This window comes from Lucilia cuprina, chromosome 2, assembly GCF_022045245.1.
Source record: "Lucilia cuprina isolate Lc7/37 chromosome 2, ASM2204524v1, whole genome shotgun sequence".
Classification (NCBI taxonomy): domain Eukaryota; kingdom Metazoa; phylum Arthropoda; class Insecta; order Diptera; family Calliphoridae; genus Lucilia; species Lucilia cuprina.
The window spans coordinates 26,970,149-26,988,064 of record NC_060950.1 but is presented as its reverse complement, the minus strand read 5'-3'; positions in this window follow the sequence as shown (position 1 = coordinate 26,988,064).

The following is a 17,916-nucleotide window of genomic DNA, read 5'->3' as shown; positions in this document are numbered from 1 at the left end:
CTAGACTATAGACTAGACTATAGACTAGACTATAGACTAGACTATAGACTAGACTATAGACTAGACTATAGACTAGACTATAGACTAGACTATAGACTAGACAGACTAAACTATAGACTAGACTATAGACTAGATTATAGTCTACACTATAGACTAGACTATAAACTATACTATAGACTAGACTATAAACTAGACTACAGACTAGACTATAAACTAATCTATAGACTAGACTATAGTCTAATCTATAGACTACACTACACTATAGACTAGACTATAGACTAGTCTATAGTCTAATCTATAGTCAAGTCTATAGTCGAGTTTATAGTCGAGTCTATAGTCTGGTCTATAGTATGGTTTATAGTCGAGTCTATAGACTAGATTATAGACTAGACTATAGATTATACTATAGACTAGAATATAATCTAGCCTATATGCTATAGAGTACAGTATTAATTCGTTTCGGCAGCCATTAAGCTCTACAACTAGTACATTTGAAAGAAAATGATATAAAATTTTTCCATTTAATTTTAATGGTTTATTTGTTTATTATGAAAATCTAAATTTGTTACAATATCGATTTAAAAGTAAATCACATTTTAGTATATAATAGAGACTCAATCAATTTATACTAACAGAATAGCCTCATTTTTAGATTTAAACTATTTTCGAAGTGTGCCTTAAAAAGACTCTATTATATTATGTGTCGATGTTGCTATGTATGTTGTGAAATTTACGTTTGTTTTTTGTTTTAACTAATTTGATAAGTTTTTGTTTCTTTCTCTGCAACACAACATATTGAATTTTATTTTACTTTCGGTACTGCAAACAATTCTGTCTGTCAAAAGCTATAAATCGTGATGTTTTTTTTTTTTATTTACTTTTCTTTACAACTGCTGTTGCCATTGCCATTGCCACCACAAGGACTGTGGTCTAAATAAAGTAAAATTTCGATTATTCTATTGTTCTTTAATAAGTACCAGTATCGTAGATGTAGGGTAGAAGGGGGATCATTCGCCATATGGGCACATCTGTCAATGCAAATAACTTGAAAACCGAGTAATCGATTTTATCGCATTATTAAATTTTGTTTTCGTTTATCGATTATCTATTATCCCTGAAAATTTGAAACATTAACTTTACATATGATGGGAGACATGATTAATTGTTTTTCAAAGGGTGGGGCGGTATCGCCGTTTTTGGTCAGTGCGGAAAAGTTAAAAAAAATATGTACATGAGGATGACTTAAGAAAAATTGAAAAGAATAAAACTAAAGCCAACATATCTAAGTATCCGAACCAAGAAAAAAATTAAGAATATCTATTGTGGTTTTAATTTGAGGCCGCCTCAAAAAAAAGTAGCTATGGTCCCCCTTCTATCCTACTGTGTTTTTTTGCATGAAGAAGTATGCTTAGAAAATAAATGTTTGAAGATTAAAAATGAGAAAAATTACGAGATAAGATCAGTTAGGTTATTCATCATTAGGTACTACTAATCTCGAAAGACAGTCCCCCGACAAACCGAAACAGCTCACAGTTTAACGAACAACGTCTCACCAGAGTTTCTCATTTGGTATTACGAGACTAACAACAATTGGTTATGTCCTAATAAAATCGGTTGCGGAATTTATATGTCCTATTGTAATTAAATTGAAATTTTTAGATTCAACTATAAAAGATTCTAGAGCCAACTATTTCTCATAATTTTGACACGTCTGAATAAATTTGAATATAATTTGAACATTATAAAAGTTCTTATATAATGTTTATGTTTATATAGAAGTTTAGGCTAAAATCGGCTAAGGATTTATCGGATATCTAGTAGTCAAACAAAAATATTTTGACAGAATTTTATAAACAAAGAACAGCTGCAGTCGTAATTCAGGTCTAAGTTGGGGAACAACTCTCGTGTCATCGCGATTATTTATTAAACGCGTTCAGGCTTGTGTTTGTTGCCTGGCTTTCGACAGTTTTGCGACTCGCTCGCACTGGTGTAGTGTATTACTTCATATAACTGTTCAAAGTTATATGTTGTCTACATTAACCTCGTGCTTTCGTATCACCTCAAGTGAGGTTATGTTTTATTGGTAAAGACCATAGAATACTCGAACGTTTTTAACTGGTGGAGACCATAAAATACTCATGATATAACCTGGTGGAGACAATTTAAACTCAAATATAAACTGGTGGAGACCATTAAAAGTCTGGAACATTTTTCTGGTGGAGACCATTAATACTTTTTGATGAAATCGGGTCCGGATGCTCCAACTTCCTATATGAAGGTCGGTTGGTGTGGTTTTCTCTGGACGAATGTGTGATAACCTGGCAATATGAGTGCTTAATGCACCGCCATCCTAATTAAAACAAAAAAAAAAAAAACAGCTGTTGCATACTAAATCAACTACTATTGTGAATGAATTGTTCACAGTAAGTTAATAATAGCAATTTTCCCTTCGAGAGGAATGCAAATTTCAAAGGAACAAAAATTTCACATTTTTTAGCGACAGAGTAGATTATGTTTATGTTTCCATGCATTGACTTAATCCGTAACTGGTTTCTTGTATCTCTCAAATAGAGATGTATTTTTAGAACTTTTGATGAAATCCAGTCCGGATGCTCCAACTTCCTATATGAAGATATAGGTCGGTTGGTGGGTTTTCTCTGGACTTACGTGTGATAACCTGGCAATATGAGTGCTTAATGCACCGCCATCCTAATTAACCCCCCCCCCCCCCCAAAAAAAAAAAAGTACAGCTGTTGCATACTAAATCAACTATTGTGAATGAATTGTTCACAGTAAGTTAATAATAGCAATTTTCCCTTCGAGAGGAATGCAAATTTTAAGGGAACAAAAATTTCAAATTTTTTAGCGTCAAAGTAGGTTATCTTTATGTTTCCATGCGTTGACTTAATCCGTAACTGGTTTCTTGTATCTCTCAAATAGAGATGTGTTTTTAGAACCGTAACATCTATATAGAGACAAATTCTATAGATAAATATAAAAAGTTATTATCTGAATAGTTCAAAACTAGTGTGCAAAACAGCGACGTATTATCGGAGTTCTAAATCCGTTTTTCTAGAAACTGAATACTATTAAGGATTTTATTATCTCTATAGCTTTAAACTTTACAGTGAATACAAAAAGTTTTATGCAACCTAATGCTGTTTACTACAACTTCCACCCTTCCAATTTGGAATATAAATTACACACATAAATAGTAAATTATTTTCAAATTCCCTTAACACTTGTCACACTGTATAATGTACTTTATATTACACAAAAAGAATGTCGTAAACGTGTGTGCCGTAGTACATATTAAAATACCAGCAGTTTTATGTGGCAGTGTTGAGCTAGTAATATTATTACTAAAGGAATCCTTCACTATCTCTTTAGCAAGTAATCGGAACAGATTATATTATCCGGTAAGTTTAAACAAATTAAAGGAAAAACAATAAATTAATGAGAGACGGAGAATATCTAAAGAAAATTTAGACTACTTAGGGGAACTATAGACTCCTTGGTACATTACGTGTGATATATAAAGTAATCTATTGTTTTTATTTACACCACAAAAACACACACAAAACCTAAAGTATATAGAGTGTAATTACGCTCACATGTAAGACATTACTATCTAAAAAGGAAACATTAACTATTTGTAAAACGGCTGGGCTTGTAATGACCAAAGTTATCTCTCTTTCACTCTATGTCAGTAGTTGTAGTAGTCAACGTTGGTTTTATTCTTTGCAACTTTCAATTTAAAGTTCAAGGCCAATTTAGCGCTATAATCCTCGAAGGACAAAGTTTCAAAAACACAAAAAAGAAAATATTTTATATAAATTTTAGTCATTATTTTTTTGGGAGGTATTCTTTTATTTCATTTCTTTATTTCTTTTGCTATCCAATTTTGATCAGGTGTCGGTTAGGTTTGGTTGCTTAGTTTAAGTTGCATGTTGGTAGTTTTGATATAGAAATCTCTGTTAGTTTTATTATATCTAAGGGTTAAAGTTAACTTATACATATTTGCATTATACATTATACTCCAGCATTTAAATTTTATTTCAACATTTATACCAACTGTATGACAAAACAATATGGTTGTTATTCGAAAAGGTTTGTTTTAGGCTACCACGTAGTTGAATTATTTTTAGTTTATTTAGCCATTTAGTATTCAGTTATATTACTATATGTACTATAATTTTATTGTACCCTTCGCAGATCAAACTCATGTCCAAAAAGCAAAAAAAAAATAATAGTAATAGTAATAAACAAAAATGTATAAATCAATTTCATAAAATATGATGAATGAATGCACAAATGTTGTTAAATATAATTTTTTATAATTGTATGAATTATTATTCCATCTAAATTACTTTTTTCGTTTTGTTTAGTTTTTCTACTAATGTTGACATTTCATTAAATTGCTTTATGGAATCCTTTAGGAAGGGGTTGATATGAAATATTTAGTTTTCGAAAGATTGTAGTCGAATGTTTGATAGTTGAAAAATGATTAATGTTTGTATATAATTTAATAATAACAAACTATTATTAAGTTGTTAGTTAAACAGGCAATTGTTATTCCCAAAAGTAATGTAGAATGTAATTAATAAAACTGTAGAAATATGTAGTTTGTATTTACTTTATATTAAAAATTATGTGAATTTTATTTTTGAATAACGATAAGCTTCTGTAATTCCTTTGACATTTTATCTATCTATCTATCTATCTATCTATCTATCTATCTATCTATCTATCTATCTATCTATCTATCTATCTATCTATCTATCTATCTATCTATCTATCTATCTATCTATCTATCTATCTATCTATCTATCTATCTATCTATCTATCTATCTATCTATCTATCTATCTATCTATCTATCTATCTATCTATCTATCTATCTATCTATCTATCTATCTATCTATCTATCTAAGGAGTGAGATCGAAAAATTCTTAACACACCTTTTTCATTACATTTTTCAACCAAAGTATTATTTGATTTTTTTTTGATCAAGTTACCTTTGAAAAACATGTCAGTTATTATGTGTAATGTCAAGTATATTAATTTTTTTGTTAATCTCATTAAAATGAGTGACCAGAAAAAAGTGCGTACAGAAATTATTAAATATTTTCAACTAAACCCAACTTGGTCTTACAAAAAGTTGGCCAAGCATACAAAGGTCAAACTGTTTCCAATGTTATTAAACAGTACCGGGAGAACTTGTCAGTTGATAGAAAACCTGGTTCTGGTAGAACGAATGGTCCACATGATATTTCTAAAGCCAAAAAATAGAACGTATTTTCAAAAGAGCTCCCAACACATCCGGTAGGAAAGCAGCTCGGTTAGCTCAGTGCTCGGACTATTTGGTACGAAAAGTTAAAGCTAATGCAGGTTTAAAAACATACAAGGCTCAAAAAGTTCCTGACAGGAACGCTGCTAAAAATTTAGAGGCCAAAAACAGAGCACGGAAATTGAAGTCAAGTTTTATAAAAAAATATTCTTGCTGCATAATAGATGACGAAACGTATGTTCTGGCAGATTTTTCGCAACTTCCAGGTCAAAAGTTTTTTGTTGCTGATGCTCGAGGGAATGTTGAAGAAAAGTTTAGGACCCAAAAGCAGACAAAATTTCCCAGAAAGTTCTTGGTATGGCAAGCAATATGCAGTTGCGGCAAAAGAAGCCAATCATTTGTTACAACGGGCTCTATAAATACCGAAATTTACATCAAGGAATGTTTACAAAAAAAGGCTGCTTCCATTCATAAGACTTCATAATGTGTCCACTTATTTTTGGCCTGACTTGGCATCCTGTCACTATGGTAAACAAGCGCTTGAGTGGTACAAGAACAATAATGTGGTATTTGTACCAAGAGAGGCAAATCCTCCAAACTGCCCGGAGCTAAGACCAGTGGAGAGATATTGGGCTCTTGTTAAAAGAGAATTGAAGAGTACAAAAAAGGTGTCCAAAAGTGTGGTAGATTTTAAACGGAGATGGACTACATGTTCGAGCAAAGTGACAGAAAGCACTATAAAAACGTTAATGGAAGGGTTTCCGAAAAGGGTTCAAATTTCATCACTAGTGATTAAAACTATAAAAATATTTTTTTGTAAATTGTAATAATAATTTGAATCAAATAAAAAAAATAAAGCTGTAAGTTTAGTGATTTCTTTTTTATAAACATATATGTATGTTAAGAATTTTTCGATCTCACTCCTTATCTCTCTATAGGGAAGGGTGTATTAATTACTACATCATTTAAAGAGTATTTAAGAGGTAGTTACTTTTTTTCCCTCTAATAACCTAATTTCATAAACAAACAAAACTAATATTAATTAAGTACATTTGTACGAATGCAGGTTTTTTTTGTTGAATTTTTGTTTTTATTAATTGTGTAAATTTAAAGACACGTGATAAATTTACACAAGTGTTGTTCTCTTTTTCTCTCCCTCCCTCTCTGTTTAAAAGCTTGAATGAAAACTTTTGATAACAACAAATAATTTAAATGATGTACAAACATTTATACATTCATGTTTTATATGTATATATAGCATTCATTGTTTTATATACCACATATAAAAGTTACTATTTACTATTCATTCATGTGTTATCATACCACAATATTGTATTAAATTTTAAGTTCAAATGAACTTAAAAAATGTCTTACATTTTAAGTGATTTATGAACTAGATTGTTTTATAAAATAAATATAAAATTATTACTAAAATTTGACTATAAATGGCAAAGATGAAATTTCTTAAGAAAATTGTTATTTAAGTGATAGTTTAGAATGAATTTTAATTTAGTACATCTAAAGAAAACCTTAGTTTTGAAGCAAATTTCTTGGAAATTTTATATAAACAAATTACTACAATAAAAAAATAAATATATATTACGGGGTTTAAACGATTTTAAATACCCTACATTTATATGAAGTAAATTTACATGAATACTTATACCCTACACCTCTTTAGTGGTCGAGTCGATTAAGAAATGTCCGTCCGTCTGGCTGGCTTGTGCGCAAGGTATAGGTCACAATTTTCAAGATAATTTGATGAAATTTGGCACACACTCTTTTTAGGTCAAGAACGCCTATTGAAAATGGATAAAATCGGTCCATTATTTCGCCTTGCCCTCATACAACCCTACTCCCCTTTGAGCCCTCTTGTAAAAAATCTCTGTTTTTGCAAAATTAAGTAAAAATAATACGGAATAAACTGAAATTACTCTGAGAACTGAGAACTCTCGGATAAACCAGAACAAAGTTAATGTGTTATGAGAGTATCTACAGGGTTTAAAATTAGTAGCATCCTTTTGTCCAAAACCAAAATGGTCTTTTTCAATCTCAGGTTGGCAATTTTTAAATATTTGCTTAAGCCGGTCTATAAGCAGGCACGTTGCTAACTACTCGGTCAATCCAAACTCTTATCATTTTAGTCACGTCGAGAAATATACGTCAATTATATGACCATATCTTATGTCTTCATTTGACAACATACACACTACCACACTAGAGGAATGTAAATTCGGCGACAGCATCTAAAGGCATAATAAGAAGATCGAGGTACGATTACCATTGAAAAGTCCAGTTTTTATACAATTGGTTAAGCATAAAGTCGGAAACATGCACCTACAAAAAAAGGAACTTATCGATAATAGATGGGTATGATATCGCATATTAATATCCATTTCAACTATCACACAGATAGTGATTCATACCCATCGCAATTGCCCGCACATCTTTGACTGACCTTAATGAAGGATTTGTTCTTGATTTTATTCATTCCACAGTCATTCCTCTGTGGGATCCTGTAGTGTTGATCATACCACCGATAACTTATTCTGAAATATTAATTACATCATCCACCACCACATCCACCTCGAATATATCTCACCAATAACCAGATTAGGACCAAAACTAATACAATGTTCTTCGGCAAATAGTTTCCATAGTACCAGTAAAGTTCTAGTTTATAATCTCGGTAGTCTAGAGGTACTAATATAACCTATACCTCGGAATTACAATTACAAAAACAAGGAGAGGACGGTTCACCAGCAGAGATACAAGCCGATGCAAAATGATCGCCGGCGTCGCAACCAATTTAGGTCGGCGGCAGCTTAATATAGGAAATATCGGCGGCAGCTAAACTGTTGGCTAAATTTAACTTTTTCTTGAATAATCTCTGTATAATATTCTGTTTTATAGAAACATGTCTGTATATAAGTTTTTTCTGCAGAAAATTTACATTTATTGTAGCTTTCACAATTTTAATATTAGCACAATAGTGGAAATTCCGTTCAAATTGGTGAAATTATTTTCCGAAATACATATGCCATTCCAATCTTTATCAGCGGCTACGTTTAAGCCGGCTTAGCTATTGAGCCGAAAGAGTCGGCGGCAGCGCGGTTTGCAAAATATTACCGGACAGCCGCCACCGATTTGAACCGTTACGACTTGTATCTCTGTCCGTTAGATCTTTCTAGGTTGTAAGCAAATAGAGCCCAAACTCGTTCAACTGCCTTTCGCTATTGAATTTGCACCGTTATTACTCTTATATCTTTATGTCGAGGCCCTTATGTAGCCAATGACTTTCTCGCTATCTTTTCTATACTCTTGTGCAACTTTTAAAGTAATATATTCCAATTAAACTACTTTTGAAGTGTCATAAACCTTCTATAGAGATTTTATAGCCACTTTTCAATCGGTAAATATGTGCATTTAATGCGAGTGTTTTAATGGCTATAACTTAAGCCTGATTTTTGCTAGAATATTGAGTAAGGCAATATTAGATTCAGCATTTTCTGGTTTATACAGCAACCAATATTAAAAAGCGTCTTGGATCTATCAGAGATTATTTGAAACCTTAAAGAGAATTTTAGCATAACACATTATGTCGGAGATGTTTATTACTCAAAGTAATTGGACTCATGTTTATGAGTTGCCCTAGTGTATTCGCTAATGACATCGCCAAAAATGCAATAGAGTGGAACCCCCAAGGAAACAGAAGAAGAGGACGACCAGCTCATACTTGGAGGAGACAGATTGAGGCCGAAATAAACCGAAGTGACATGAGTTGGGGAGAAGTCAAGGCGTTGGCACAAAATAGAGTTATGTTCAAAAATTTCGTTGAAGCTCCTTTTAGGAACGACGTGAACTTATTAATGTATTCGCACATATTTGTTATGTGAATATAGTCCGAGAGCAATATCGGAATATGTAAACTGGATTGGACTAAAAATTGTTGCCCACATGGCTTAATATATATTAAACGACAGCCAGAAGGCAAATCAGCTGATAGAATATTGGATTGTAAGAATGCTTTAACTGAATGTTCTTCTAGTGGTAAGGTTTTCATATATCATATGGCTACCAGGTCAATCAAGAGTAGTCGGCAAGGAAAGGGCAAATGTAACATCTTTAAAGGAAGTTAAGGTCGAGGTAGTTAACCTTACTACGCCACTTAAGCTGAATTAAAGCTATGGGTGAGGGAATCACGGAAGGGCTTTTGAAATAATGAAACAGTGGATAAAACCACAAAGATTTTCTGGTTTGACCCTGATGAGAGCAAGACGAGAAATCTTCTCTTCTGGATCGGTTTGTTTATTACCAAAATAGTCATTGTTATATCTACTCTGAAAGTCATTCTGGTCGCTATACTGACTTAAATTATCTCCACTATGGAGGTCTAACTGTTAAACTACAAATCTCTTCAAAAAGTTTCTCACTTAGTACTTTAGCCAATGAAAAATGTATACATAATGATTTGCCAAACTTAAATTGCCGCAACAAAAAAAATTATAAAGTACTTAATAAACCAACAAATTAAAACAAATTCATACAATTTATGCAAAAAACAAACTAATAAAAACAGATGGACTGTCTCAACAACAAAAAAATACGAAAATAATATAAAAATCCCAACGGACTCGTCGTGGCGCAAAAAAAAAAAGAAATCTCAACAAAAAAGACAGAGAAATTCTATACAAAAAATAAAAAAAACAACAACATTAAAATAATAAAAATAAAAACTAGCGTACATAAAAAAAGCGTTTTATTCATTATCACGGCGAAGGCTATAAAACAATTTCAATTGTCAGTGATTTTCTAAGTTGTTTTATTTATTATTCAACCACAAGAGAAAAATAAAATATATTGACAATTTGTTCTCTTACGACACTTGTTACGATACTTTTGCTATCAATGATAAAGATATCAATTCATCAAGATACTTAAGTTGTTGTTGTTGTTGTTATTGTTCTTATTCTTTGGGTAATAATGAAAAAAGATAGAAAAATTTATTCTTTTATAAATGGAAAATATTTTGATAAAAATTTATTTGTAATAAATTAGAAATATTTAATTAGCCAGCAAAAACTTGGTAATGATTTTCAATTGTAATCACTTATTTAATAACACAACATTTTAATGATTATTATATATCGACCTGATGACATAGAAGCAGTCTAATAACATCTTATTAATAATGTGTTATATAAGCACTTTCTAATTTATAAGACATTTTCTTTTTCAAGTTGTCTTTGTTTTTTCTATATGATTTATAATTACTATTTTTAATTACTTGTAAGCGATTGCCTCCGAAGACATTATAATAATGATTTAATATTATATTTGTCCTATTCACAATTGTCGTTATAGTGTTGTATCGTGGTATGTTTTATTTTTGAAAACAATAGCAAAACAATTAAATTTTCGAGTATTTTTTTTTTTTTTTGAATATTAAATACTTTTCGCCTCATTTCAGACAAGTTTGTTCTTTTTTGTAAATGTTTACAGTTAAAAACGATCAAAATCTAATATTATTTATCTAACAGCAGACGATATTGAAACATTGAACATGTGAAAATACCTGACAAGGATAAAAATTAAAGATACTAAATCCAATTGCCTAGACCACCATAATACAAACCTCCAGGCAGAAGTCCGAGAAATAACGGAATATGTAAATTGGATTAGACTAAAAATTGGCGCCCACAGGACATAATATATATTCACCGTAAGCCAGTAGGTAATTAGGACGATATAGATATAGAATGTAATAGAAATAAAATAAAGATTGCATTGGATTGTAGAAATGATTTCACTGAACATTCTCCCAGAGGTAAAGTTTACATCATATGGCTAGCAGGCCAATCAGGAGTAGTCGGCAACGCAAAACAATTCGACGGAACTAAAGCTGAATTAAAACTATGGGTGAGAGAATTCCATAAGGCCTTTTAGAGAGTGGGCAGAGCCACAAAGATTCTATAGAGTGATCCAGCAGATGACAGCAAGACGAGAAATTTTCTCAAACTGAAAAAATCTGAGGTTAGTATGATCGTACGTAATCAGAAATTGGATGTGCATATTCAGACGAGTGGAGAGGACAGTGAAACTCTGGAGCATTCATCGAAATAAGATCCAAGAATCTTGGAAGTGTAACATTCCTCACTAACACTGAGAGGACAGTGAAACTCTGGAACAAAGGAGCCTACTGTTTCATTATTCCAAAAGGCCTTTTAGAATAATGAAATAGTGGGCAGAACCACAAAGATTCTATGGGCTGATCCAGATGAGAGTAAGGCGAGAAGTTTTCTCAAAATGAGCAAGTGTGAGGTTAATGTGATCGTATGTATTCTAAAATTGGATGTGCAGATTCAGACGAGTGGAGAGGACAGTGAAACTCTGGAGCATTCCTCGAAATAACATCCAAGAATCTTGGAATTGATATTATTCCGGATATAATATTCCTCACTAACACTGATTGGAAAATTCTTAGGAATTACGTCTAGGAAACTGAGTTTCTGAACGTTGAAAAATAATAAGTTAATGAATAACTTTTTTTATGAAAAGGAGCGCACATAAGGCCCGATAGTGGCCAAGGTGTATTTCTTCGGATTTGATGTATTCCTTCGGATTTAATATATCCTCCTATTAATGGCCTAGACTCTAACCTCCTACCAGAAGCGTGACACTGATTAAAAAATATTTCGTATTATATACGAAATTTTCGAATATATTACGAAAAGTATTTACGTTTTTTTATTTGTAAACTTCACCATGGATTGTTTTCTGAACACATTGTACGAAATGATTTGTTGTTTTACACTACGAAATTGTTTCTTAATGTGAAATAATTGTACGAAATATTTTATTTATTGAATGTATTTTTTTTTTTCAATGATATTATGAAAATAAATTCTGAATTAGATTCTAAATTGAAAAAAGGATTTGATTAAAAAACATTTTGTATTATGCAAGAACATTTCATAGATATGACGAACAAATTATTTACTTTGTTTATAAAGTTTCAATGTACATCGTACAAAATGTTGATTAAATAATACTTCGTATTATATACGAAATTTTCAAATATATTACGAAAAGTATTTACGCTTTTTTTTGGTTTTTGTAAATTTCAGCATGGATTGTTTTCAGTGTATATTGTAAGAAATGTGTTGTTGTTTCGCATTACGAAAGTGTTTTGTAATAGAGAAAATGTACGAAATATTTTATTTATTTAATGTAGTTTTTCATTTATATTATGAACATAAAATCTTTTCAGTGCATATCGTACGAATTATTTGTTGTTTCCCATTACGAAAGTGTTTCGTAGTATATAAGAAAATGTACGAAATAGTTTATTTGTGTTATGTATTTTTTCATATATATTATGAAAACAATTCTAGAATTAGATTTTACTTTTTATTCAAAATATAAAGTAATTAAATTTTCGTAAAATTATAAAGCATACAATTCAAAATATTTCAAATTGTTCTTAATATTATATCTGAGATAAGTTCAGTAAGTTTGTAATAGGGTTAAGATCTGTACACTGACTTTACAAACAAAACCTTTTTTGTTATATTTACGAAAATTTTGTTATATTTACGAAATATTATTGAAACAATAATATTATAATTGAATTAATAATATTTCGTAAATATAACAAAATTTTCGTAAATATAACGAAAAAAGTTTTTCATTTTTTTTTTTGGTAAAGTCAGTGTACAGACTATATTTTGATTTGTATGCTTAGGTTGCTTCATTCCAATCTAAAAAAAAATAAATTTCCTGTTAAAACATAATATTTACAAAATTTTTTAATTTCCTGTAGTTAAGATAAAGATTTCTTTATAATAAACATTTTAAAACAAGTCTGTTAATATGTTAAATTTAACTTTAAACAAGATCAAGTTCAAGGTTTATTAATTTCCCCTTTTGTAATACGATTAGTTTTAACTAATATAATGACATATTTTAAAAAGGCATTTACTTTCATGTTTCGATTGCTCTACCGAAGCCGGTAGTAAATTTGAAAAAAGAAAAACTATTTATTTTAACAGTAAACAATACAAAAATAGGAAAAACTATCTAAAACACTTTTGAAATGTACACAAATATACATATATTTAGTTGTTATTTTAAGAGCTTTCAAAGAAATGTTACAAAAAAAAGTAAAGAAAACTACTCAGAAATATGAATGAACATAAAACTCTGACGTATTTACAGGTGAATGTCGAAATAATTTGCAAATTAAAAAACTAAAAACAAAACACACATAAATTCATATTTAAAATGGAAAACAAAAAAAACTTTAGTTTTGTTTTCTTTGCACGTTAAAAGGAATAATAAATTTGGAATTGTGTTCAAAATTAAGAAAACATAAATAATTTGTGAAAGTGAAAAACAAATGGAGAAAGGAAAAACTTCTAGCTATTTATAAAATTTTGAAAATGAAATATTTTCTTAGAAGTTTAATTATAATTGTACACACACACAGGTTTTCGTAAAATTAAAAAAGAGTTTGATTAAATAATATTTCGTATTATACACGAAATTTTCGTAATTACAACGAAAAAAGTTGGTTACGAAATTTATTTTTATAAAATTAAGCATCCCAGGAAAAATTTGAGAACTTGTTCTAAAAACTATGAGTGAAAACAGAACCACTTCAGATTCGTAAACAACAGCCTTGGAACTAGCAGTGTCGCCATTACTTCTGGAACCAGTTCCTTAGAATATTGTTGTGGTTCTTAAATATTAAATCAAGGAACTAGTTCTTTGTAATAAGTTATACATTGCTACTACAATGGAACGCATACTAGTTCCGAAACAACTTTTTGGAATCAATTGAAAAATATGTCAAAAAATTAAACATTTATAAACTTATTTTTATCGTAATAGAAAGTGCGTTCAAATGTATATTTTCCACTAGTTCCAAATTCAAACAAAAATCATCGATTTAACAACTAGTTTCAGAAGCGTTCTAAAGAACGAGTCTCGAATCCATAACGCTTCCTTAGAACCTGTTCCGAAGGTGACAATTTCGAACAAAAATCATTGGTCTCAACGCCAAACTAGAACGAGTTCAAGCTAAAATCATGTGTTCTAGAACTAGTTGTAGAACTAATACAATTTTTCCTGGGATGGATTATTTCAGTGTATATGCAGACACAAAACATAGTGCAACATGGTTACTACAACTATACTATGTTTACTGTAACAATGTATTGTTATTAATAATTTAAACAATATTTTAGTTACTGTAAACATTTTTGTTTTTTTAATAACAATATGATATTTTAAAATTGTTTCAATAAACATATTATAATTTTATAATATCATAATTTTAACCATAATATGTTAATAACTTGGATCCATTTCATTAGAATAGGAAATACGCTTGAAATGTTAATATAAAAAGGTACAAAATAGTAATAAAGGGGAATTGCAACTATTTCTTTATATTTTAGTTTAGTTCAGAAAGAGAGAAAAAGTGATAAAAATAATGATTTTTATCGATATAAATTATAAATTAATACGATTTGATGTCAAAAGTAAGCTTAACATGTTTGTTAACATTTATACAACTGAAGTGTATAAAATGTTATTTTTACAACTAATTTTTTCGTTTTGACAACTAAAAGTTATCATTTTTACAAAGCACTTTTCTCATTTTGACAATGTATTGTTGGTATTTTGGCAACGTACTGTTATGCAAAAATAAAAATAAAATCAACTACGATAACTAAAACTAATGTTATCGTTTTGACAACTAAAAGTTATCAGTTTTACAAAGCACTTTTCTCATTTAGACAACATATTGTTGTTATTTTGGCAATGTACTGTTAAGCAAAATTAAAATCAACTACGATAACTACAACTAAAGATATTGTTTTGACAACTCATTTTGGCAACATATTGTTGTTATTTTGACAACGTACTGTTATTAAAATAACAAAACCATCTAGAGGGAGTAATGTTTGTGAAAATTTGATTTAAACTTGCTTAGATCTCAAGGGACGGACAGTACGACTAACGAACAAGCTTTGCCTGTGATACATTGTATGGGTTTCTAGGAAATCAACTACAAATAGATTTGTTCGCGAATAAAGACTAATGTTGCGTATAATTTTTCGTGCATGGGAATATCATCTTTAATTTCAAAACATAACTTTCGATTGCATTATGATTGAACAGTGTCTGCCAACTGTCAACGTTAAGTATCTTTGCTCTCTTCTGTACGTAGTTGTGTAGCCCCCTAAATGGACTCGGAAGCCCATACATAAAATTTATATTTCAATTTTGGTCGAAAGTAATTAGCTTAACTAGTAAGAACATAAGCGGTCAATTTTGAAAAACTATGACACTTGATTGCTTCTTTTGGAACTGGAAAAATACGTTGAGTCCAACGCACTTAACACTTATACAAGGCACATCAAGAGCTTCACATTGACTCTTGCGTGAGTTGAATTCGACTATATTTGCACGTCCCCATTCAGTGATTGTTATTAGGTTTTGTTTAAAGTCTAGGCCTATAATTGCATGAACAAGAATGGTGCTCTCATTTGCAAGATAGTGAAGAAGTTTGAGATAGAGAGACCGAGTGGTAGAACGAACACAACCTTGCGGTAACGCTAAATTAATCTTGATAGGTTTCTATCGATAACAACTCGATTAGAACGATCCCCAAGACGCTCGATATAAATTAGAGGGAGTAACAAATTAGTTTTAATAGAAGTACGTTTAGAAAAGTATAACAAATCTGGTTCTTTTATCATTATTACTGCATAACACATTTGTTAACAACAATATTCTAGGAGAACATGTATAGGGTGTACAGGGGCAATCTCAAGGATCGAGGAGAGAGATTTGAGAATTTACAAAAGCCTCTTCCTCTTCTAGTTACGGCACTATCTTGTCTTTATCAGACGTACTCAAGGTTGAACATAACTAGAACGTCCTAGAATATTAGAATGAACCTGATAAAACATATTTTTGTAATTCTATTAAAATAATATTTAATTAAATGTTATTATAATATTATGAAATTTTTCATATTCTAATTAAAATTTTAAATTTTACTTCAGAATAATGTTTAAAATTAACTTTACCCACAAATCTTCTTCTTAATAACAATGTAAAATGAACAAGTAGGAAAGTATAGTCGGGCATGGCCGACCATATGATACCCTACACCATGAGTATATTTTTACAATTTTTACTTTTATAAAATTTTTATTTTTTGTAAAGAAACTTTTATGTTGAATATTACCATATTTCCAAAATATTTAAGCCATTTATTGATAAAAAACTAAAATTTCTAAATGGGGCTTTATATAGGTCAAATATGGGCCGATCCTCGGTAAATTTGGGAAAAGGATATATTTCTAAATAATAGTTTTGTTGAGTTTCATTGCGATACAAATGGTTACAAGTCAATTTTAGACGTTTAAGTCATTTTTTTAAGGGGGGTTTGTATGGGGGCTAGGGTCAAATATAGGCCGATCCTTACGATCCTTATATAAGTAATATCATTTATACTTATATAAAACATATTTGTGCCAATTTTTAGAGAGATAGCAGAATATTTGACGTAATTATAGCATAAAAAGTTCAAATCGGGAGGTACGGTTGTATGGGGGCTAGGTGAAATAATGGACCGATTTCAACCATTTTCAATAGGCTTCGTCCTTGTGCCAAAAAACATGCTTGGTTTAAATTTCATCAAATTATCTTGAAAATTGCGGCCTGTACCCTGCGCACAAGGTTTACATGGACAGCCAGCCAGCCGGACAGACGGACGGACGGACGGACATGTCTTAATCGACTCAAAAAATGATTCTGAATCGATCGGTATACTTTAAGGTGGGTATTGGACCAATATTTTTGTATGTTACAAACATCAGCACAAACGTATAATACCCTCCCCACTATAGTGGTGTAGGGTATAAACACTATAAACACTTCATAGCCGAAGGTCAAAATATTTAATTGTTAAATCAAATACTTAGTATTTTATGCCACAAATTTTAAAATATACTATATAGTTTCATTATAGTATTAACTACGACTATAAAATATTTCATAGAAATTCCAATAACAAATTAAAAACAATACTTAAGGGAAATGTACCAATAAGTGTTTACGAGAGTTAACAATGCTGCAAATACTATAGACGACTTCTGCATAATGTGCATTGAGCACCCGCCACCTACAACGAATGAGACTCAGACATAGAACAAATAAATACATTTTTAATTAACTGTAAATATATAGAATTAAAAGCAAGAAAAGAAGCTAATTTATATTTTGAAAAGAAGGAAAAAGGAATTATCTTTATAGATAAAAACAAAGAGACAGTATTACGTCATGCGTTATTCCAATTATTATTAGGAGGAGATATTAAAATGCAGTCAGATCAGGCAAGGGAAATTCAGTACTATTGTACTATTCTGAAGTAAGTTTTGATCTCGAATAATGCCACAGTTTCCACATGGTACTTTTTCTAAATTATAAACTTTACCTTCTTACCTTAATAGTCATATGCCAGTCAATAGACTAGTCCTTGGACTATAGAACAGTCTATAGGACTGTCAATAGTATGGGCTATATACTCCTGAATAGACAGATCCATAG